At 45.8% G+C, this 23,158-nt stretch overlaps 1 protein-coding gene across 3 annotated transcripts in view; it reads left to right on the plus strand.

The window, feature by feature from the left end:
- Positions 1-9,227: 9,227 nt before the first annotated feature.
- MST1 (macrophage stimulating 1) overlaps positions 9,228-23,158 on the plus strand; it is a 506,796-nt gene continuing 492,865 nt past the window's right edge. For all 3 annotated transcript variants that reach the window (XM_086938776.1, XM_086938778.1, XM_086938777.1), the window contains exon 1: positions 9,228-9,677. The gene's annotated coding sequence lies outside the window, so the exon portion shown is untranslated. The remainder of the gene's footprint in view (positions 9,678-23,158) is intronic.

The raw sequence follows: 23,158 nt of genomic DNA on the forward strand, positions 1-23,158 counted from the left end.
GGTGCGACCTATATATATATATATATATCATTGTGAATACGATCTGAGGAGGGAAGGTGAGTACGTTTTGGCTGGGTCACTGGGGCCCCTGGGGGCTGATCCCATCTAAACAGAAAATCCAGCCATTACAGCCACTGACGCCAAATCATGAACATCGAGGAGGGATGCAGCCAAAGGGAAGCCTACTCCGCCTCCGGGAGACACATCTGTGCTGCTTTGCAATGGTGAACGCGAGAGTCCCCGCATTGGGATGTTTTTGTTCAAGATCGAAGCATCGGAGAAGGACGGGATTCACAAACCCCATATTTTAAAGCCTCATTCCTAAAACAACTGTGGGGTGGTTACGGTATCAATAGGGCAGAGGAAGGCTACTCCTCGCCCTCTCTCCCGGGGAGCCTGCGACAACACCATAATAAGCCACTCAGCCCCCGCTCCGCTGGCGTCATCAGAGGGCACTTCTCACCTCCTCATCACCTGGGAATGGCCGAGGCCGCTGCAGCTGGGGCCGGGCTGCCAGAGTGGCTGACCCCTGCCTTTTCAGAGCCTCAGCTGGGGGCCGAGGGTTCAAATGTAGGCCCCCACTCCGCTTACCAAAACACTGAAAACAATGACGCCCTCAACCCACGTCGGGGCACAGAAAACAGAAGTGGGTATTTCAAGAAGCAAACAAACATGCGTAAGGCAAGTCTATAAGAATTATTTGTAGCAGCACCCAGACCTGGGAATGTATCAGAAGGTTGCTTCCCAACTTGGAAAAATCGGTGCACAAATGTACAATGGGTCATATTGGTGCTGTTATGTGTTTTCTGGAAATTTTTATGTTTATGGCATTTTTTAGTTTTTTCCCGAACCTTTTACAACACTTCCAACCGTGATTTAAACCCTCTCCCCCTACCTTCCTCGGAATAGTCGCCCCGACCCACAGCAGTACATGACGTGGAGTTCCTCTGGCAGTGTTGTAGTCTCCCAGAAGCCTCTGCGCCTTGCTGCACTATGTCTGCTGGTGCCCGCTGGTGATCTGGCACCGCCCGGGTCCTCGAGGTTAGGTACCCTGTAAACATCGACCGACATAAGGATTTAATATGCCACTTGGTAAGGCCTCGCAAGGGGTGATAAGTGATTGTAGGGCCTGAAGGTCTCAGAAGTAATCTTCGGCGCGTAGGCGCGTGGAGTTTCTGCTTTAATTTGATTAATATCCGAGGCTTTCAGTGGCCCGGGTCGCTCCGTGTCCCTGACCCAGAAATATTTTAAAACACATTCAAATTGGTCTCTATCGGGCCCTATATTCACCTCATTAACTTGACCGGTAAAACACTGACAATTTCTGAACACATATTGTAAAAAACGTTCAGGTAATTTATGTCCGTGCTTTAGTTCCTGTTTACATTTCACGTTTTACTCAATTTTGCACTCCATAAGCGTGTTGGCTATTTCCAGGCTGGTCAGTTTTCATATTTTTTGATGTAGTCTATTATCTTGTGTGGTGCACATACTTTGAACTGAGTGGCCTCGAGGTGTACAGAACTGGACGCCATGGGTGCTCTGGAGCTGCGGGAAGACAGTTTCTCACAGTGCCGGACATAGGGTCAGAGAGGAGTTCAGAACACAATTGTCTTCGTCTTTGGCCTCTCTGCATATAGCACAGAAACAACCACTAGTCCTGGCTGGTTTTAGGTGTATGCCAGTTGTTGTTTTAAATGCCTGGATACAAAAACAGAAAGCTCAGACACACACCAGCTGCCAGTCTGATGGCACACTATGGAAATCCCAGAAATTTAGTTCACGTTTTAAGTCATGCCTATAATTACATAGGCCACTCCCCTTTTAGAGACCCCCCCATCTGTGGCATAGCAAGGTCAGGTGGTACCCGTGCAACAAATTCCTTGTCACCGCCTGCCCACATTAAAATTATTAAAATACAGGAATAACAATAGTTACACATATTTTTGCCATTTTGTCAGGACCCTCAGTGACATGATGGCTGAATATTTGAAGTGCAGCAGAGAGCAGGAGATCTGTATGTGAGGTGAAGGGACAGATAAACACGAGCCTATGTGTGTTGTCGGGAACACACGGATACTGCAAATGTGGGGCACAGGGAAGGGGGCAATTAAGAAGCTGCACTTGAGGGGCTGGCACACATGATGATGACAAGCAGAGATGACACTATGCATGTGAGGGGCAGGGAAAAAAGTTACATGACAGTGAATGTGAGGAGCAGGTACACAGGCTGAACATGTGCAAAGCGGGAAGGCATGCATGAGGCTGTGCATTTGAAGTACAAGGACAAGCTGGCATGATGCTTTGCGTGTGGGGAGCAGGGAGCAAACAGAGGACTACATGTAGGATATGGGGAACAAACTTATGATATCGCATGTGAGATGCAGGGAGCAGGCACACATGAGGCTGTGCATGTGAGGTACATGGAACATCCTGTTTCTCCTGCGGTTCAATAAGTGTTGTACTCCAAGGTATTGTTTTTAAAAGCACATGAAACTCAATATTGAAATACTGAGACACCTTCAGTACCAGCCTCCATCCTCCCATTCCAGGGATCAGAACCCCATACTCAGCTGCCCAGTTTAATCCTGGAAGAGCTTTTGTCTCGGTTTATAACAGCATTCAGGTGTTTTCCTTTCCCCTCCAACACTCTCTGCTTTGTTTGTGGCTCAACTGGAGGGTGTACTACTTGAGTGTGACGGTGACTTGTGATGTTTTATTAATCAAAGATGGAATGAGTACTATGGAATCATTGAAATAAAGCAGACTTTTTAAAAGAGTTTCATGTGCCCTAGAGTAAAATGTGCCACATGAACATATATTCTAGGGAACTCTTAAGTATTTTGTTCAAACCACAGTATGGGTTCCAAAGACATTAGACTTAAAGTCAATGAAGCTGGGTAAGGGGGGTCCCTTGAAAAAATGTGCGCGTTCCTTCGCCTTTAGTAGCTCGCGACGATTTTCACTGATCAGAAGTAGCTCTCACTACAGAAAAGGTTGGAGACCCCTGTCATATAGTTTATAGGGCACGCTAACTCGCGTGTCTGCAGTTTCCACCTGAATGTATTCATTCGTGTCCACTGTCTCCAGAAGATTCATCAGGATCTTGCGAGCTATGGTCACTTCTGCTGCGGTGTCTAACATTGTCTGGGCCCACTCTCCGTTTTTCAGTTGTGTCCTCAGGATTCTCGGCATGTTTAATTTTAATACTTGCTACCTTCTTTCTGGGAAATTGTGATTTTTTACTTTGATGAGCAGGTTCTTTGTCTTTGGACTTGACGTGCTCTTCCTTGTGTTCTGACCGTCCTCTTCTTTCCGATTTCTGTGAGGAAGATCGAATGAGAAAGATCGAGAGGGACGTGTATCAATGTCTTGATATCTGTCAGGTTTTCTTAATTTATCCCTATCTCTAAGACTATATCTTTTTTCAGAGGGTTCCCTTTGGGGAGGCTTGTCTCTTCCAACCGGTGACTTATTCCTCCATTGGGGAGACCTTCCTCTGGACTGAAATTGTTTTTCTCTGGGAGTGGATTGTTTATTACCCTCCCATTTCTTCTTTTGAGAATTAAGGTTGTTTTTTTTTAATAAAGGTTTTTTCAGGATTTTCAATTAGTTGTGGTTTTACTGGTTTACCACCCAAACTATCTCTGCCTAATTCTTCATAGCATTTTTCAAATATTTTAGCAAGCTCAAAAGGTTGGTCTGCTATATCTGTTTCCTTCAATTTTTGGCGGATTGCCACACATGCTGCTTCTCCTTTTATGTTGGCTAATAATATAACCGAGACCTGCTTGAAGTCTTTCAGTAATTTCATACCCAGAGTTAAAGCAGGTTCTGGACCGTATTCTTTTTGAATCTGTCTTAGTACATCTGGTATAACCGCCATTGACGGAACACTGTGTGTTTTTGTGTAGATAGAAGCAAAGACTGTGCCCCAAGTGTCACAGTCCTCCACATGTGGTGCGATCCCAATTGGGAGACAGATAGTCAGAATTCTGTGTTTTTCATATGGGGTAGTATCAGGAAATACTGCCTCTATCTGGGTGATTTTTTGAGCTAACCAAAAGTGGATTTGTTCCCGTTTTACAGGTGTTTTTCCAAGGCATGATTGAATATTCTGTGGTGTAATTTTGTTTGTATTCCCCTGATGAGGGGTGTTTTGAGGAATTTTAATTGCAGGTTGGACTGTTGAGGTCCGCATGACATATTGGACCAATTGTCTATGAATTTTAATTAATTGTTTTAGTTGAACCAAAAGTTCTCCGTCTGACATTCCTTCAATTTCTGGGTGTGGTGTATAGCTAGCTAGAACCGGCCACGTGGCTCCTGGTCTACCTAGTGGACCGAGCCTGGTGATGTGATTTTGATGTTTTAGGGCGCCTTTAAATAAGAGCTGGTGCTCTTGGTATGTTAGTGGAATTTCAATCTCCTCGAAAGGAGAGTATTCCTCTGGAGATTCCGCTACTTTATAGTAGTGGAATTCACGTGTCACAGTATGTGCTGCTGGAAAAGTTATCCAGGAATAGAATACCTCTGTCTGCCGATACTCATGTGCTCCTACCATGAATACAACTGTACCACCTCTTGGTGATACCCCATTTTCTATAAGTTTTAAAGTTATGGTTTTTCTTATGTTGACCGGGATGCTTACGGCATCATGGTCGTCTTCATTAGATCCTGTTAGGTCTACCCCCGGTTGATTCGCATTTATTATGGCTTCATCCGTTTCGTTGCTGTCGCCGTGGTTTGACATTGTTTAATGAGAGTTTCTTGCAGAGCAAGTTTTGAGGAAACAAAGATTAGGTGCACAATATTTTGGAACACTGTATCCTTCAACGTTGACTATACCGTAAACTAATACATAGGATTCTCATCCTACTAAGTTTCGGTGGATATTAACCTTTTACCCACTCCAGACGTCTATTGGAGTTTTTACGAGAAAAAGGGGTCTGTGTGGAAAGCACGACTGAGTTACTCTAGTATCTTGCGTTAGATTATCGCCTTACCAAATGTTGGGCGCCATGTAGTGTAGTTCCTATATTCCCAATAGGCTCTGCGCATTGGAATAACATAAACAGCAGTGTAGACGAAGGACTGAGGTCTCTAGGTCTCTACTGACTATGTTAGACTTAATTAGTTTTTGCCAGCTAGCTCAGAGGTCACTAGAAACGTTCTCGAATTAATAGGGAGGAGTTAACTTCCCTGATTTAGACAAGAAGGGATTAGCTTCTGACAACCATATAACATGACAACTTTGCTCCCCCAGAATAAGGAGTGAATCTCCAGAGTCGTGTGAAAACAATAGACAGCTATTTAACTCAGTCAAACGTGCATGCTAAGTTCCACCAGTGTGCAGAGAAATAGAGAGATGGGCGTTTTCAATAAAAGGTGTTATTTTATTGAGCAGTCTTCTTTCTTGTGCAAGAGAAGTGAATTGCTATGATTGCAATACTTATCATGAAGTAAAGTGCGTACAGTAAAAGGAGTATTATAAAATACTACTGTAAAAGCATTGATATGGTTTCTTAGCCATATGTCACTTTAAAATATATAAAATATTTACATACATAAAAACATTGACTAAATGAACTCAACTGGTGCTTCTAAGATACGCCTACCTGACCTAAGCCTAATACGTGGGAAGGAGTAAGTAAGTTGCAGTTTTAAGTTAAGTTGGGTTTTTTGCCAAGAATCTGAATCAAGAATTCTCTCTAAGGTTTGAATCAGCTCCGTACCTTGGTTATAGAATGAAGGAGGTCTTGTATCTCGTTTCTCAGGACGGGATTTCCCAGTAACCTGCAAGGGTGACTGGAAACACCGGAGCTGGATTTCTCGGCGTGAGAAAAGGCAGCTTCTCCAGCATGTCAAAGGGGAGGGGCGGCTTCCTTCGGCTCTCGCATCAGCTGGGCTTCGGATAAGTAGATAGCCGCTCTGCTCCACACCACCGTGCATTTGCTTAAGGCAAGTGTTGGTATATTTATACCTGGAAGGTGCCGTGTTTGACGTAAGGTTGGACATAAGACGTCAATAAAGATGTCCCTAAGAACTGACTGTTCCTTTAGTGCTCGCAGGAGTTCAATGACAAATCAAAACAAAGTCATGGGGAATCCCCAGGTTACTGAAGGTTTGGTGTGTCGAAAGAACTCGTTGTGCTCTCTAGGAATCTAAAGAAGTAGCCTTGCCGTATTTGGGCTGCGTGGGCTAATGCTGAATATGGGTAAGATTTGTATGTCTTCATTAGGACATGATTTATCATAACCGCATAAGGACATGAATCAGGGATATTTAATTAGGGTCCTAGATACACTCACAACAAAATACCCACCTCATAGGATCGCCGAGGGTGACATGCATTGTAGTTTGTTCCAAAGTTGTGTGTAGAATTCTGGGTAATCAATATTCGGCCCATACATGTTTACAAGCGAGACCAACGTGCCACATAGATTGCCCTCCAAAATAGCATATCTGCCTTGGTCATCCGTCGCTGTGTGAGCAATGGTAAAGGGGACCTCCTATTTAATTACTATTATGATCCTCCTCGAGTCTGAGGAGTACGATGAGACCAGTCTAGCCATTGCCCATCGGGCGCCGGCAGCATTCTCTGTCTGTTTTGCTAGGTGTGTCTCCTGGAGGAGAACTATTTGAATATGATGTCTGTCCAGATAGGCTATGACCTGGCGTGTCTTGAGGGGGTTATTAAGGCCCCGTAAATTCCATGTTATGAGGGAGATACGTCCAGTAGGGTGGGCTATATTAGTGCGAAGTGAGTATTTAGTAGTTGCTATGGCATGTTAGATGGTACCTAGTAGCGTGTGTAGGAGCATGTGTTGTTTTACAAAGTTTGAGGTTTGCAAGGGATTCTGGGTAACAGAACCTGGCGAGAGCCACACAAGTGAACCCATTCTAGATTTCCCGGGATATCTCGTTTTTTAAAATGTACAGATTTGCTAGGTTTCCCTAAATGCCGGCTGAGCTAGGGCCCGAAATCCACAGCTAGACATATAGGGTATCTTTACACTAGAAAAATGTGATGTGCCCATGTTGCATTTTGGGCAGTTTCCGGTCGCAGGCACTAGGCCTACCCACACAAGTGAGGTACCATTTTTAATGGGAGACTTAAAGGAATGCTGGGTGTGTGGAAGTTTGTTGCTCAATGCAGATTCCAGAACTTTTCATCACAGAAATGTGAGGCAGATTTGTTTTTTTGACAAAGTTTGAGGTTTGCAAGGGATTCTGGGTAACAGAACCTTGTGAGAGCCACACAAATCACCTCATCCTGGATTACCCAGGATATCTATTTTTCAAAATGTACAGGTTTGCTAGATTTCCCTAGTTGCCGGTCCGAAATCCACAGTCAGGCACATTGCGAAAAAAGGGTTTGTTTTCACTAGAAAAATGTGATATGCCCATGTTGAGTTTAGGGATGTTTTCCTGTCGCAGGCACTAGGCCTACCCACACAAGTGAGGTACCATTTTTAATGGGAGACTTAAAGGAATGCTGGGTGTGTGGAAGTTTGTTGCTCAATGCAGATTCCAGAACTTTTCATCACAGAAATGTGAGGCAGATTTGTTTTTTTGACAAAGTTTGAGGTTTGCAAGGGATTCTGGGTAACAGAACCTTGTGAGAGCCACACAAATCACCTCATCCTGGATTACCCAGGATATCTATTTTTCAAAATGTACAGGTTTGCTAGATTTCCCTAGTTGCCGGTCCGAAATCCACAGTCAGGCACATTGCGAAAAAAGGGTTTGTTTTCACTAGAAAAATGTGATATGCCCATGTTGAGTTTAGGGATGTTTCCTGTTGCAGGCACTAGGCCTATCCACACAAGTGGGGTACCATTTTTTATCAGGAGACTTAGGGGAACACAGAATTTTAGAACAAGTGTTATTACCCAATGACTTCCTATGCATTTCTGCCTTCCAAATGTAAGACAATCTGTAAAAAAAAGTCACTTTGATAATTGTCCTCTAATTCACATGCTAGTTTGCATACCCACAATTTCAGAGATGTGCAAATTACCACTGCTTCTAAACTCTATATTTTGTTCCCATTTAGGAAAAACATAGGTGTCCTTGATAACTTGTTTTCGCTCTTTATATTTTACCAAATTAATTGAATGAAAACCCATTGCAAGTCGCAGCTCAATTATTGGCTCTGGGTACCTCGGATTCTTGGTGAACCTACAAATCCTACATATCACCCCAAGCAGAAGGGAGCAGACATAATGGCATATTACTTTCAAACATCTGTCACACTTAGAAGAAGTTAGAGGTGAAAACGTTGGCATAAACTGCTGTTTTTTTCAACTCCATTTTAATATTGTTTGTTTCAACTGTTAGTTTCTAAAGGAAAACCTTGAAAACTCTATACAAATGACCCCACGCTATATTCAGAATTCTGTCTACTTTTCAGAAATGTATAGCTTTCTGGGATCCATTATTGCTTTCACACATATTTCTTCAACTAACTGGAAGGAGGATAAAAGCACATAAAATAGTAAAAATAGGCCATGCCCCAGTAAAATGCCAAAAACTGTGTAGAAATTTTTGGTTTTCTCACAAAAGTGTGCTTGTCCATGAAAGCTGGGAAGATGGTGATTTCTACACCACAAATCCTTTGTTGATGCCATTTGCAGGGGAAAAAAACAGAGCTTTCTTCTGCAGCACTTTTCCACAAACAATACCCCAAATCTTGCTGTATTTTGGCTAATTTCTGGGTCCCCTCCAGGGGAATGAATCCATAAACCCTGGGTACCTTTAAAACCTTCAGGATGTTGGAAGAAAATGTTTTAAATTTGGCGTGGATGCCTCTTGTGGAAAAAAAGTTACAGGGACTTAAGCGCAAACTACCCCAAATAGCCAAAAAAAGGCGAGGAGGTCTGTGAGCGAAGGGGTTAATTGATCACAGGACATGAAATAGCGCCTTGTGTGTTGTAATTCGGCCCAGTCCCTCGAAATTAGGGAAATGTCTGGATGAAGCAATGCCTTAGTGGCGCAGGGCATTTTATGTGCGTGGTGTCTGTGCCAGTCGTATAAATGTTTTCCTGTTTTCTGGCTCAAATTAGACTCTGAAATAATAATGCAGAACATTTGGAAATATTTTGGAAAGTTAAAGTATGAAGGGCAGTGGAAACCAGCTCTTTCCGGCTCGGGTTTTATAAGCCCTTTAGTTTACACAGAGGTGCCAAGTATTTAACATGGAACCCCTACCCGGAGGACTGGGGGGGTTGACGGGCAGAGGGAAGGAAGTTTAGTGCGGAGCGCTTTTGTCTCTGAATGTTTGAATAACCAATCACCCCTGCCTTCATCTCCATTCTCCCCTAATAAAGGACACCTGGGGTGCGCGAATTGGAATACAGCGAACCGTGAATTTTGAAGGGGGGGTAACCAGTAAAGCAGGTGCAAACCGGCCTATCCCCCCGCCTGAGCAGACTGCATGGAATGCCCCGCCCTTCCTCCAGCTGATGCGTGTTGTGCTGTCCTTCGAAGCAGAGAGAAAACCTGTGTGAAATTAAAGTGAAAAGCGACTGGATTTGGAGGGCTGTCTTCAACCGTTTACGCTCTCTATAATCATAAGAAACCTATGTCCGCGGCAATATTGGAGCACCTGGAGACATCTGCTGGACACTGAAACCCAGTACACCCACCTACTTGCAGCACCGGAAACAAATCCGGTAAGTGATGCGAGTTTTGTAAAACAACGAATGCTGTGAAGTCCCGACGTCTGACCTGCCATGAGAGTTATTTGTTGATAGGTGCTGCCTGGGGGGCAAAAATAGGCCTGGTCACCTCAAACACAGTTGCCTTGATGACGAACTTTAACGTAAACTTTACCTGAATAGTGTCAGGAAGCGACGTTTCAGAGAAGTGTGTGGTAAATTAAGTGTTATAAACCTTGTAGTACCAATAACGTTTATACAACTGGAAACACTGCAGCTGTGAAAACGTGCTTACTTTCAGCCGCAGTGCCTTGCACTTGGTAACAAGATACCGTTTTCGAGGAACTGTATCCAGGACTCTGTTTATCATCAGGGCTTTAAATGAAAATATAGAAGTGCAGGTACTCACTGTTTAGAGTACCTGTTTTCTCTTGAGTCGTGCCGATACTCTCCCATTAAATGTACTGTAGCCAGTGGTCGAAGTGGGGAAAAAAGTAGGGGAACTGTGGGCGGAGTATCAGGGTGCGGGAACCAGAGGATTGGGTCAGTGGGCGGAGTCAAAGGTGTGACTAGAAAGAGCAAAACCTACCAATTTGTATTAGTATGTATGGTATTTCACTGACCAGTTACAGCTTAGAACGTTATTTTATGCAACCAATAGATACACGTTTATTTGAGGTTGAACCCCTCCCCTGCTGATGACGGAACCGCTCCGTCATCAGGCGCGGTCGTGCTGTGCTGATGACAGAGCGGTTCCGTCACGACCCGCTCGGCACGCCTGGGCAGCGCGGATTCCGCGCCTGCGCTGAGAGTTCTATTGAAACCGTGACGGAACCGCTCCGTCATGAGCACAGCGCAACCGACGCTGGTGACAGAGCGGTTCCGTCACCAGCATGCGCCCGCCGCTCAGCCGCCCCTTAGCACTGCGGCGGAATAGCCGCTGCAGTGAAGGGGTTAATAGATGAGTTGTTGACACTAAAATACATTTACAATGTGGGATATTTTTTTAATCACAGAATGTCCCAAATAAGCTTATAAGTGGAATCATAAGCCATTTGTCTCCAAGCCATGCAGTTTCTTTCGTCAGTACTTCTCCTACCTTTTTCAAACCATTTTTTTTTTTTAGTTTAAAGTTTATTGAAAATTAGAGAGAGTAAAGAAAAAAAACATCATATATAAAAAATGACAAGATAAGTGAATATATAAACTTCAGTAAATAAATAACCATTATTGATAATGAAAGTTGAGTGCACATTTATAATGAAGTAATGAAAAAGGAGAAAATATCTAAACCTTAATCTCTATCAATATAAAAAGACATTTGTGAATACAAGTAACCATAAGAATTCAAACCACTGAAAGGAGTAACATTCGAAATATAGTTAGATCTAGAAATAAAGACAAGTGCTTCAAGGAGGTTTTCTAACTTCATCAGGAGTATTAGCTGTTTTAGCAATGGCTGAAGCAGTACGAGTTAAGAGGAGAGAGGGAGCCATAAAAGTTCTCTTTTAATAGCTAAAGATATGGGTTTGACATGACTAGAATCAAGTCTGTGATGAAAGCAAACAGCCTTCCACCATGATCTAAAAGTAACTTTGTCAGCTTGTTTCCAATTGGAAGTTATTAAATGGAGGGCTATTGCTAACAACAAATCAGTTAGTGGGGGACTGGAAGCAGGGTGTGGCCAAGACGGAGATAAGGAGCCTAAAAAGATGATAGAAGGAGAAAAAGATAATTGAGTTTCAAACATGTTATTAATTTGGGACCAAACTAGTAACCAAAAATGGGTAATTGAGGGGCAATCAAAAAGCATGTGTTTATAAGTCCGCTGAGGGGTGTGAAAAGGACCAGCAGGTTGAGGAAGAGTCTACAGAAAAGGAGGCTAGTTTCGCTGGTGTGAATAGTAGGCGTCTGTAAATAAAATAAAGTGTTTGGGAAGTATTAGCTGCTCTCGAGGTTTTATGAATCTTTATCCATAGTTTATCCCGAAAGAGGATAGACCAACATTCTGTCAGATCCTTTTCCCAAGCCAATTCGGCTTTCTTTTTGCCTCTGTCAGAAGAGAGAAAACGTTTTCTATATAGAGACGAAGCTGAGGGACTGGTAGATAATAAGGGGAAAAGATTGGATCATCGGAAAGGAAGAGTGGGAGTAGAGGGTAAGGAAAGTAGATATTGTGAGAGAGATGAACTGAGTAAATCATATTGGACTCTGCACGAATAGGGCAAAGAAAATTTTGATCGAAGATCTGAGAAGGATAAAGGAACTTTATTAGATACTAATTGTGAAATCCATAGCAGTCCTTTGAGTCTCCAGGTTTTCCAATAAATGGTACGACCTTTAACACCTTGGGTGCTATGGGTATTCCCGCTGGGTGCTGAAGATCCTGGATGATCGTGTAACAAGAGGGAGAGAGAGGACCAGATAGCTAGTCCAGATCCCCGGTTTATATGTTAATTAATCAAAAAGAGACTAGCTGGGTTTAGGAGGGGGTTTGACAAGATTTTTAGTTTTTAAATCTAAGTGACTCAGTCTTGTTTAGTCAAGGGATTGTGGCACCTGATGGGTGTCCTTATAAAGCCCTCACCCACCAACCTAGTTGGTGGCATGCTTCATCATCGGGCCCACCCAGTGACACCTAGCGTGTACCGGGTGTGCTACGACGCATGGTTACAGCGGAGCAGGTATGTCACTGTGTGTGCGGTGAAGGGTGATAGGTTTGTGAATTAAAACGGCTTGGCGGGGGTCCCAGTACCCGAAGGGTGAAGATACTTTAATACCTGGGCCTCCGTCAGCGGTTAAAAATAAGGCTGTGGGACGTTAGAGGCGAGTTACGACCTCCCACGTCCTTTGGAGGGTCAACATGTTTCAGCCAGTGCCTTATGAATATGCTGGCTTTCTTCAGGACAGATAAAATGATGTGTGCAATTAAAACTAGTGGGTGTGTGAAACAGACTATGTGTCTACACGCCCTAAAGTGTATCTATGTGTGAGAGGGGGGATTCCCTTCTCAAGAACACGCTAGTTTTAAGTTGTTTTCTCTTCAAGGTTATTGAAGTGGCAAGGGATTGGTCAGGATTTCTGGCCAGTGCCTGCTTTGGACCTGTTGTGCCTCCTTCGCAGAACAGGGCGTGTAGACACATAGTCTGTTTCACACACCCACTAGTTTTAATTGCACACATCATTTTATCTGTCCTGAAGAAAGCCAGCATATTCATAAGGCACTGGCTGAAACATGTTGACCCTCCAAAGGACGTGAGAGGTCGTAACTCGCCTCTAACGTCCCACAGCCTTATTTTTAACCGCTGACGGAGGCCCAGGTATTAAAGTATCTTCACCCTTCGGGTACTGGGACCCCCGCCAAGCCGTTTTAATTCACAAACCTATCACCCTTCACCGCACACACAGTGACATACCTGCTCCGCTGTAACCAGGCGTCGTAGCACACCCGGGACACGCTAGGTGTCACTGGGTGGGCCCGATGATGAAGCATGCCACCAACTAGGTTGGTGGGTGAGGGCTTTAAAAGGACACCCATCAGGTGCCACAATCCCTTGACAAAACAAGACGAAGATCTTGGATGCCCATTGTTCATGACGAGCTCAGCTCGTCGTAAGCACAGCTCAACCGTGCCTCATGACGAGCTGAGCTCGTCATGAGCAGCAAAGGGGTTAATACATAGTAGGCGGTTATGCCATTTGGGTTGTTGATCCAAAGTGGAAAATGAGGGATAAGGGGACGGCATAAGTGGTACAAGAATTTTACGGGTATGAGAGATGACATGAGGACGAAAAAGAGAAATATTATTAGTGAAAGTAAAAGCTTCTTTAAAATGGAAGGGAGCCAGAAAGTGTTTTTCTATATTCATCCAAATAGGAGGATAAACACATTGATCAAGAGAAATCCAACGTGGGGATTGTTTCAGAGAGAAAGCATAATGATATGATTTAAAGTCAAGAAATTTAAGGGCTCCAGAGGTCTTGTCAGCTTTCCGAGTAGACAGAGCTATTCGAGGAGATTTATTTTTCCAAAGGAATTTGTTTAGAAAAGGGTCAATTTTCTTAAAATAAAATCCAGGAATATGTACTGGAATCATGGATAAAAGATAAAGAATCAAAGGAGAAAGCATCATCATAATAGAATCTTGCCGTCCCCACCATGAGAGGGAAAGAAGATGCCATTGGTCAATAGAATCAGATAAGGATGTATTAATGTAATCAAAGTTTTCTTTTAAAGTTTCAGGGATAGTTGGAGAGAACCACAAGCCTAAGTATTTTTTTTAGTAGTTTTCCAAGAGAAACCGGAGAGAGAAATCTTGTTTTAAACAGTGTATATTTAAGGGAAGAACCTCACATTTGTCTGAATTGAGACGATATCCAGACAATTGGGAAAAAATATCAACTTGGGATAGAAAAGCAGGGAGTGATGTGGATGGATTAAAACAGTATAAAAGGATGCTATCCGATTATACGGACATTTTAACATGGGTAGTGTCCAGTTGCAATCCAGTAATCCTAGCATCTAACCAAATTTTCATTAAAAAGGGTTCTAAAGCTATTATAAATAAAAGCTGAGATGGAAGACACCCTTGACGAACCCCTCTAAAAACCAAAAAATAATCAGCAGTTTTACCATTAACAAAAATAGATGCTCTAGGACTAGAGTAAAGTAAAGAAATAAGAGAAATCAATTTAGTAGGAAATCCTATCCACTTTAGTGCTTGGAACATAAATCCCCAACCGATCATATCAAACGCTTTTTCAGCGTCAAGGGCAATAGGCAATAGGATAATCAAGAGAGGGAGCTTTACTCAGAATATTAAAAAAGACTCTAGAGCAGGGGTACTCATAGTACGGCCCGCGGGCCAGGGGCGGCCCGGCAAGCCTTCCCTGGCGGCCCGCGGACCTTTCAGACATCATACCTGAGTTTTTTTTTTTTTTATTAAAGGCTGTCTGCAACCAGTGGTCGAATCAGAGACTCTGCTGCCAGTGGGGGCGGGCGATTTCTGCCGTAGTCAGAGTGGGGCTGCAGGGGCCTGAGAGGTGAAAATACCCTCATTAACATACTAATGGTCTTCTAAAGACCTGTGAAATGCTTTGATGCAGCTGTGTGAGCGTGCCTGGAAGCTGTCACAGCCCGGGAGGGGAAGGGCACACAGGCAGGGTCACCCTTTTGACCATGTCAGAGGAGTGGACCACTGCGCAGTTCTTGACGCCTTTGGCCCCGTCAGTGCTCAGATTACCTAATCGGACAGAATCCCTCAGCGAATTAAACACTCACGATTGAGACATGCAGTGATCTGCAGGTCACAAATTCGAATCCTCGCAAGGCTGGCTGGGACTTCTAGCCTTCTGGTGTCGGTCAATGCAGTTCTGTGACTTTAAGTAATAGAAACATCTTTTAATCACAGCACTTACAAAGAATAGATGTGTGGCTTGATGTGCTGTATACAGGTCTTTCAAAAAGACCATTTGCATGTTAATGAGGCTATTTTCACCTCTCAGGCCCCTGCAGCCCCACTCTGACTACGGCGGAAATCGCCCGCCCCCACAGGCAGCAGAGTCTCTGATTCGAACACTGGTTGCAGACAGCCTTTAAAAAAAAAAGGGAGGGAGACAGAGGGAGGGAGGGGGGAGGGAGAGCGAGGGAGGGAAGGAGAGCGAGGGAGGGAAGGAGAGCGAGGGAGGGAAGGAGAGCGAAGGAGAGTGAGGGAGGGAAGGAGAGTGAGGGAGGGAAGGAGAGCGAGGGAGGGAGGGAGGGAGAGCGAGGGAGAGCGAGGGAGGGAAGGAGAGCGAGGGAAGGAGAGTGAGGGAGGGAAGGAAAGCGAGGGAGGGAAGGAGAGGGAGGGAGGGAGGGAAAGCGAGGGAGGGAGGGAAAGGAAGGCAGACAGAGGGAGGTAGACAGAGGGAGGAAAAGGGAGGGAGAGGGAGGGAGAGAGGGAGGGAAAGAGGGAGAGGAAAAGTGAGGGAGGGAAAGGGAGAGCGAGGGAAGGAGAGCGAGGGAGGGAAGGAGAGCGAGGGAGGGAGGGAAAGGAAGGCAGACAGAGGGAGGGAAAGGGAGAGCGAGGGAGGGGGAGGGAGGGAGACAGAGAGAGGAAGGGAGACAGAGGGAGGGAGACATAGGGAGGGAGTGAGAGAGTAAGAGTGAGTGAGACAGAGGGAGAGATGGAGACAGAGGGAGAGATGGAGACAGAGGGAATGATGGAGAAATGGAGACAGAGGGAGAGATGGAGACAGAGGGAGGGAGGGAGTGAGAGAGTAAGAGTGAGTGAGACGGAGGGAGAGATGGATGGAGACAGAGGGAGAGATGGAGACAGAGGGAGAGAGTGAGAGGGAGTGAGAGAGTGAGAGGGAGTGAGAGAGTGAGAGGGAGACAGAGAGTGAGAGGGAGACAGAGAGTCAGAGGGCGAGAGAGAGAGAGAGAGAGAGATGTGTGTGTGCCAGGTCTGGTGGCTCAGTGGACGAAGGCATCCGCTGTAGGGACCTATGATCAACCTCATGGTCACAGTTTTTTTGTTCTAGCCCCGCCCCTTCCCCACTGACCCCGCCCCCACCGGTGCGGCCCTCGGACACAAACCACACTGTAAATTTGGCCCCCGAGAGAAAGTTTGTGAGTACCCATGCTCTAGAGTTATCAGAAGATAAACGGCCTTTAACAAAACCAGATTGTTCCGGGCCAATAAGGGAAGGTAAAATGGGGTCAATACGAAGGGCAAGAATTTTTGCTAAGATTTTATAGTCTAAATTGACTAGGGATAATTTTTGCATAAAGAGGAATCTTTATTTTCTTTAGGAATTAAACAGATCATGGCCTTTTGAAAGGTTCCTGATGAAGACCCATCTTTTATAAAGGTATTATAAAGTGATAAGAACTGGGGGAGAATCAAAGAAGCGAAATGAGAGTAAAATTCAATAGTAAATCCATCAGGACCTGGAGCTTTCCCTCTTTTTTTTTATTTTTTGAAAACAGACTTTATTGACAGACTGCACACATTTCGTAGGGCTCTGCACACTCAGAGACATCTGCAGGACAGAAATATGACATCTACTGAAATGCAATCGACTTTTCCTTTTATAAACAAAACCAGCTAATATAAACAAAGCAACACTGGGCAACCCCCGCTCCCCTTTACCGCCCCTCCCCCCCAACTCTCACCACCCCTATACCCACCCTCCCGAGTCACACTAATTCTGTCGCAAGTCTCCTACACATAGCGCACCCAAATAACTGCACATGTATACCCGCTATCATGGCCCCTTCATCACACCTCCGGGAGGTCTTCCCGTTCCACCGGAGGCTCAAGCCACAGGCCCCTAAACTCAGCCCAGCGTTTCCAGATTCTATAATGCTTTCGTGGGTATCCTCGGGCTACAAAAATCGGCTGCTCCAACCCCATACAAAAATCAAACCCTTTTTTCCATGCCGCCACAGAAGGGGCCCGCGGATCCTTCCACGCTCTGGCAACGTCCCATTTTGCCAAAGTGAGGCCCAGCAGCAGCAAATGCCTCTTGTAGACGTTGCCACCCACCCCTTCCATCACATGCAGTAAGACTAACTGCGGAGTACGAGGGAGCTCCCACCCCAAGACCTCAAACAGGCCAGCACCCCCCTCCAGTACTGATCAAGGGAACCACAACTCCACACCGTATGTATAAACGTCCCCTCCTCCCCGCCACATCGAAGACAGTCCGTAGATGCAATCATTCCCGCCCGCCATAGCCGCACCCTAGTGAAGTAAACTCTATGTAAGTACTTAAATTGGATGAGACGCAGGCGCATCGTTATGGCTGCACCCCTGGGGGCTGCCAGTGCCTCCCTCCAATCTTCTTCCTCTAATTCGCCCACGTCCTCCTCCCAACTTTCCCTCTTTTTAACACCGATACTGCATGGGTGATTTCAGAAAGAGAGATATCGGACTCTAAAGGAGTGAAATCGGTGTCGTGAGAAGGAGGAGAAGAAATCGATTGAAAGAAAGTAGAAAGAGCATCTGAAGATGGTTGTTGCTCTGGCGTGTAAAGATTCTTGTAGAATGAAAGAAATTCATTCAAAATATCATTATCCTGAAAAAGTGAATCACCTGCGATGTTACAGATCAATTCTATTTTAGTCCGATCACGACATAGTTTTAAATAGTTCGTGAGTAATTTCCCCATTTTATTTTGGCCTCCTTAATAATGAGCACTGCTCTTTAAGAGATAAGAGGAAGCGGCTTCCGTGGATAGTTTGTTAAAGGTACATTTTGCCACGATAAGACTTTTTAACTAGGATTCAGAATTTGAACGACAATAGTATTCAAGTTGTTTGATCTTGGCTAGTAATTGAGTATGTTTGGCCTTGAAGAATCTTTTTTTCTGTGAAACAATATTAATGATAAAACCCCTGGCTGCGGCTTTTAAAGAATCCCAAATCATTACCGGGGAGGAATCGGGGGTAAAATTTAAAAGCGAAAAATTCAGAAGTAAAGGAAGTGAACTGGCTTGTGAAATTAGGATCCGCTAGCAATGTATTATTAAAGCGCCATCTGCCTGCAAAGGGGGTGGGGGGGAGGGATCAAATCAAAATCAACAAAAACTGGAGCATGGTCTGATATTAGAATAGAGCCAATCACAGCATGAGAAACAAGTTGAGATAAAGGTTTACTAAAAAAGAGATAATCTATTCGGGATTGTGAGTGATGAGGCGGAAATAGAAGCTAAATTCAGACATCTGGGTTACAAAGCCTCCAGATATCCACAAAGGCTTTACGATGAATGGTGGAAGTGAATTGAGAGTGCATCTTGGTGTTAGAAAATTTAACAGAAGATTGCCTATCTAATATAGGGTCAAAAACCTGATTACAATCGCCTCCAAAAATAATATATTTGTCGTCAAACATAAGAAGTTTATTAGAAATATTAATCCAAAATGCATTATCAATATTGACAGGCACATAAACATTAAAGAGTACTAAAGGTATTTGATCTATAAGCAATTTAACAATAACCCAGTGACCTTCCAAATCATGTTCCTGATGAACAACTGAAATTTTATATTTTTTATGGCATAAAATGGAGATTCCATTCTTTTTCCCTAAAGCTGGGAAAGTAAAAACATGTCCCGAGGCAGGGAGTACGCAGAAAAGTGACATATACACAGCGATAAGCCAACAACCCCATAAGGGCCGGCCGCGTCAGAGGAAATGCAGTAATATAACATGAGTATTATACTTAATTCTTATCATTATACACAGCTTTCCGCCTACAACCCATTAGGGCCGGCCGCGTCTGAAAGAAAAAAACCCCGGCATGCCGGAAAGTCACTGCCAACAATAGCCTGGCCCCTAGGGCCGAATGAAGACCAGAAACTAGAACTAATAGAACTACCGGACCAAAGCGGTCTGAACTGCAACCAGGTGCCTAAAAGAGAGGCACAAGAACAGAAAGGGCAGCAGAAGAGAATAGAAGGAAAGAACTAGGAAAGAGGAGAGAAAGGGCCTAGAGAACAGTGAAGGGGACAGGGGGGAGAGAGTGTCCCCACAGGCCTCGAAAAGATCAGGAGCGCTCGCCATGCTCTATAGTTCGGACACAAGGACTGTTATATCACAGGCCTGTGTGAAGTAGGGGGAAGCACCGCATCGTCCGCTAAACGCAGCGCCCTAAGCTTAGGGGGCATGTTTCGCGCGTGTTCTATTTTGCACAAATATTTCACCAGAGGTTGCCACACCGCCTTAAAGCGTGTATTACGAGACTGCAATCTAGCTGAAAGTAACTCCATGGCAATGACATGCCAGAGTCTCACAAACCACGCAGCAATGGGGGGCGCCTCCGTCTTCTTTCAGTACAGGGCAATGAGTTGTCTGGCAGCACCCAGCATTTGTAGCGCTAGTGTCCAATCACTCCGGGTCAGTGCCAGCAGATTTGCAGGTTTAACTTCCAGCAACATTGTACTAGCGGCATCAGGCAGAGGAAACCCCAGGACCCCCCTAATGTGACTCAGGACCTCCTTCCAGAAGACAGTTATCAAGGGGCAGGTCCACCAGATATGCAGAAAGTCCCCAGGTGGAGCTCGACACCTCCAGCAGTCAGGAGAAGAGGTTGGGAACATTTTGTGCAATCGCTCAGGCGTGTAGTACCACTGGGTCATCATTTTATATGCGTTTTCTTGTTGCGGTATGTGAGAAGGGGGCCTGATATGCAGTGCTCACTATTCTAGTGAACACTATGTATCAGTCCAGCAACCCTTATTGATGATTGGTTGTAAGTCAACCTTATAGACCAGCTATCCTAGTAGCGTGGATACGAGCAGTCTAAGGCTAAAGACTCGAGAGGGCGTGTTAAGCCAGCTGTTATACCACACATATACCCCTTGAACACCAAGTGAAAGGACACCACACAAGTGTTATGAAAATAAACAGTATATTTATTAAGAATCACAACAGCCCTGTACTCTTTATGAGGACAGGGTACTAAGCACAAAACAAAACTCTTACGAAAATACTTAAGTTAGCACAGTATATACAAATGCCCGAGGGGCACGAAAAACCATATACTCTGAAAGTGGAATGCGAAATTACTAGCAGGTAAGTACAGTACTAATAGGCTTTGGAATCGCTAGATCTTGACTATAGAATCTTCAGATTACTTCTAGGAGACCCAGGGGACTCGGGTGCAGAGTGTGCACTCTCACGCGTGATGCGGGACAAAGTCTATGGTAGCTAGATTTCACAGAGTTAGTGTTCTCGGGCGAACCCGACCTGGTGGGAGGAAAACGAAAGTGGATTCTGACCCTTGGATAGTGAGGCTATGCTGGGGCACCGAAATGCCGAAGTTACCTAGCCCAGGGGCTGCAGCTGCATAGGTCTCAAAAGAAGTCGGGAATCCTCGTAGACGGACCAGAAGCCTGGAAGAAAGATGCTGGCAGGCGACCAGTGAAGAGAGTTCGAAGTGATCCAAGCCTGGATCTTGAAGAGAGATGACACCTGAAAGCAGAGGGGACCAAGTTCGAGACTACTAGCCAGTAGTCAGGTGGCACCAGGAGGGCACCGGATGGTAGTCGCCTCGACTAGGTGAGTGGGTGACGCTGTGCTCTGCAGATCTCACGGACCAGGAGGCGTTGTCGGCGACCAGGATGGAGGAGCGAGCTGTCCCACGATGGATGAAGCTGTCGGCGTCGCTGGACCCAGGATTGGGCAACAAAGCCTTGGCAAATTCAAGCCCACGCTGTGGACTCAAAATGGCGTCTGGAGTGGACCAGGAGGGTCCGGGGTGCTTCTCTCGTGGAAGGAAGCTAGGGCCAGTCTGGAGCAACCAGACCAGCAGCAGTGATGTCGTCGGGCGTCGTTAAGAAGGCCACAAGCCAGCCGGCTAGTAGCCAAACAACGCGGTGAGAAGGCAAAAGCAGAAGGGCCCCACACAGATCGTGGAGATGCTGGAGGGCTGATCTTCGGTGCTGGAGCTGCTCAGGGTTGGGGCTTCTCGGACGCCAAAGCACTCACCAGTGGAGCACAAGGTGGGCTTGTTGCAAAGAAGTCGTGCAGTCTTGGCGATCGTCGGTCCCTCGAGGTCTCGTCGCACTCACGGTTCTCAGCTTGGCTGTAGAGGTGAGTAGAGGTCAGAGGTGCCAGGGAAGCCGGGTCTCGTCGAGCTGGGCAGTCGGATTCCGGAGGAAGGACTTGCAGCAGACCGCAGTGTTCTTAGGATGGTGCCCGCTTGATGCAGGGTGACTACTCCTTAGCCACAAGGGAGAATCTTGAAGAAGAAATCTTGATGTCCTTTCGCAGAAAGTCGTGTCTTGATTCCAAAGATGATCTAATTTGAACAGGGGGCCCGCTCCTATCTTTATACTAAGAAAAGGGGCTGACACGGTGACTAGGTCCTGCCTATGGGTGGGACTAGGAGGGGGGTGGTTACACCCCTCTCCCATGCCGGACTTTCCCCAGGCCAGGGGCTGGTGTGCCCCTGGAACTGGTTCTGACCGGCCTATGCGTAGTGAGCACCGGGGTGCCACTCAGCAGTCACCTTCCTGTAAAGCCCTGCCTACCCAGGATATACAAAACCCTGTCTGGGATGGTGCTAGCACCGCCCCTGACAGGAAACCCTTTGTCCAGGCTCCCCTCGCTGGAAGGACTCCCAGCTGCAGGGGGTCAGACTCGTGTCTGTGGTGGCAGCCTCCATTTTGTGGAGCTGAGGCTTCGTTTAACTTTAACCGGGGTTCACAGTTACATACATGTCGTGTCCCTCTAGAAGGGTGGAATGCTAACCCCGTCGCCAGAATTGGCGAGGGGTTAGTATTCCAATTCGTATGACACCTTACTCGACATGTTTTGATAAAGCAATACCAAAGATAGCATTTAACCGCGAGGATTATAATGCACTTAAGAGTATATGGTATGCGTTATCATGGAATAGCTATTAGGACTTGGTTCCGAAAGCTGCAGACAGGCTCAGCTCATGCCAGAGCACCATCTCACACGATTCCATGCACTCTGCCTTCAGGATTGTCAAGGCCTGCCATAGGAGTGACTGATAGGAATCTGTGTGTCCATTTTTAGGGTTAGATATAGGTATACTATATCTAAAGCAAAGGGTGATTACACGACTTTGCCCCAGCTGTCATGCAGCCAGTTGTGTCAAATTTAGGAGGCCAGCCAGGGGTGGCATAATACATGCTTCAGCCCCTGGTAGGCCCTGGGTACACCTATGCCCCGAGTTACAGGGTCTGATAAGGTGGCCCAGTACCAATTGGAAATGTACCTAGGGTACATGGAATCCATTTTACAGAGAGAGCAGTAGACCTGGGGTCCTGATTGGCAGGGTCCCAGGTCGACTATGTAAAAAACCAGCTAAAACACAGGGCAAAAAGTTGGGGGCAACCATAGTCAGGAGGTACCTTCCTACACGGTATACTACGATACACTCTAAGTATATCCCCCCACAGACGGAGCCACTGCGCTGAAGTGACATCCGCCCCTAACATAGCGTGCCACCGTTGTTGATAGGCCTGTGAAGGCGGCACCTGAGGGTGTTGCAGAATCTGATATATTTTGGAGATCAAGCCCTTCGTTTCGGTACAAGAACGGGCTAGTCGCTCGAACGGGGTAAAATCCCAGGTAGCTGCCGGATACGTCGTATCTGCCAGCACCCAGTGCCACAGCTGGATATATTGCATTTCAGCCTCAGGCGGGAGTTGAAACTCCTCCCTGCAGTGATCGAAAGTCTTAAGGGTGCCCCCATCAAAGAGGTCTGTAAGGACCCTACAATCACCCTGAGACCACCTACGGAAGGATCTAGTACGGTAAGCCGACGGAAACCACGGGTTCCCCTCAATAGGGGTGTGCGGGGAAGGAAAAGTCGTGAGACCTCTACGCACCGCTACCCTGTCCCATATTTCCAACACTGTTTTCGTGGGCACCGCCAAGTAAGCGCTCAGGGAACGCCCTGCCTTATGTTTCCACGCCAAGTCCCAGATGGTATGACCCGTCACAGCCCTATCCATGTGGAGCCACCCCTTTTCACTCT

The sequence above is a fragment of the Lissotriton vulgaris genome, chromosome 9, assembly GCF_964263255.1.
Source record: "Lissotriton vulgaris chromosome 9, aLisVul1.2, whole genome shotgun sequence".
In the NCBI taxonomy this organism is placed as follows: Eukaryota; Metazoa; Chordata; class Amphibia; order Caudata; family Salamandridae; genus Lissotriton; species Lissotriton vulgaris.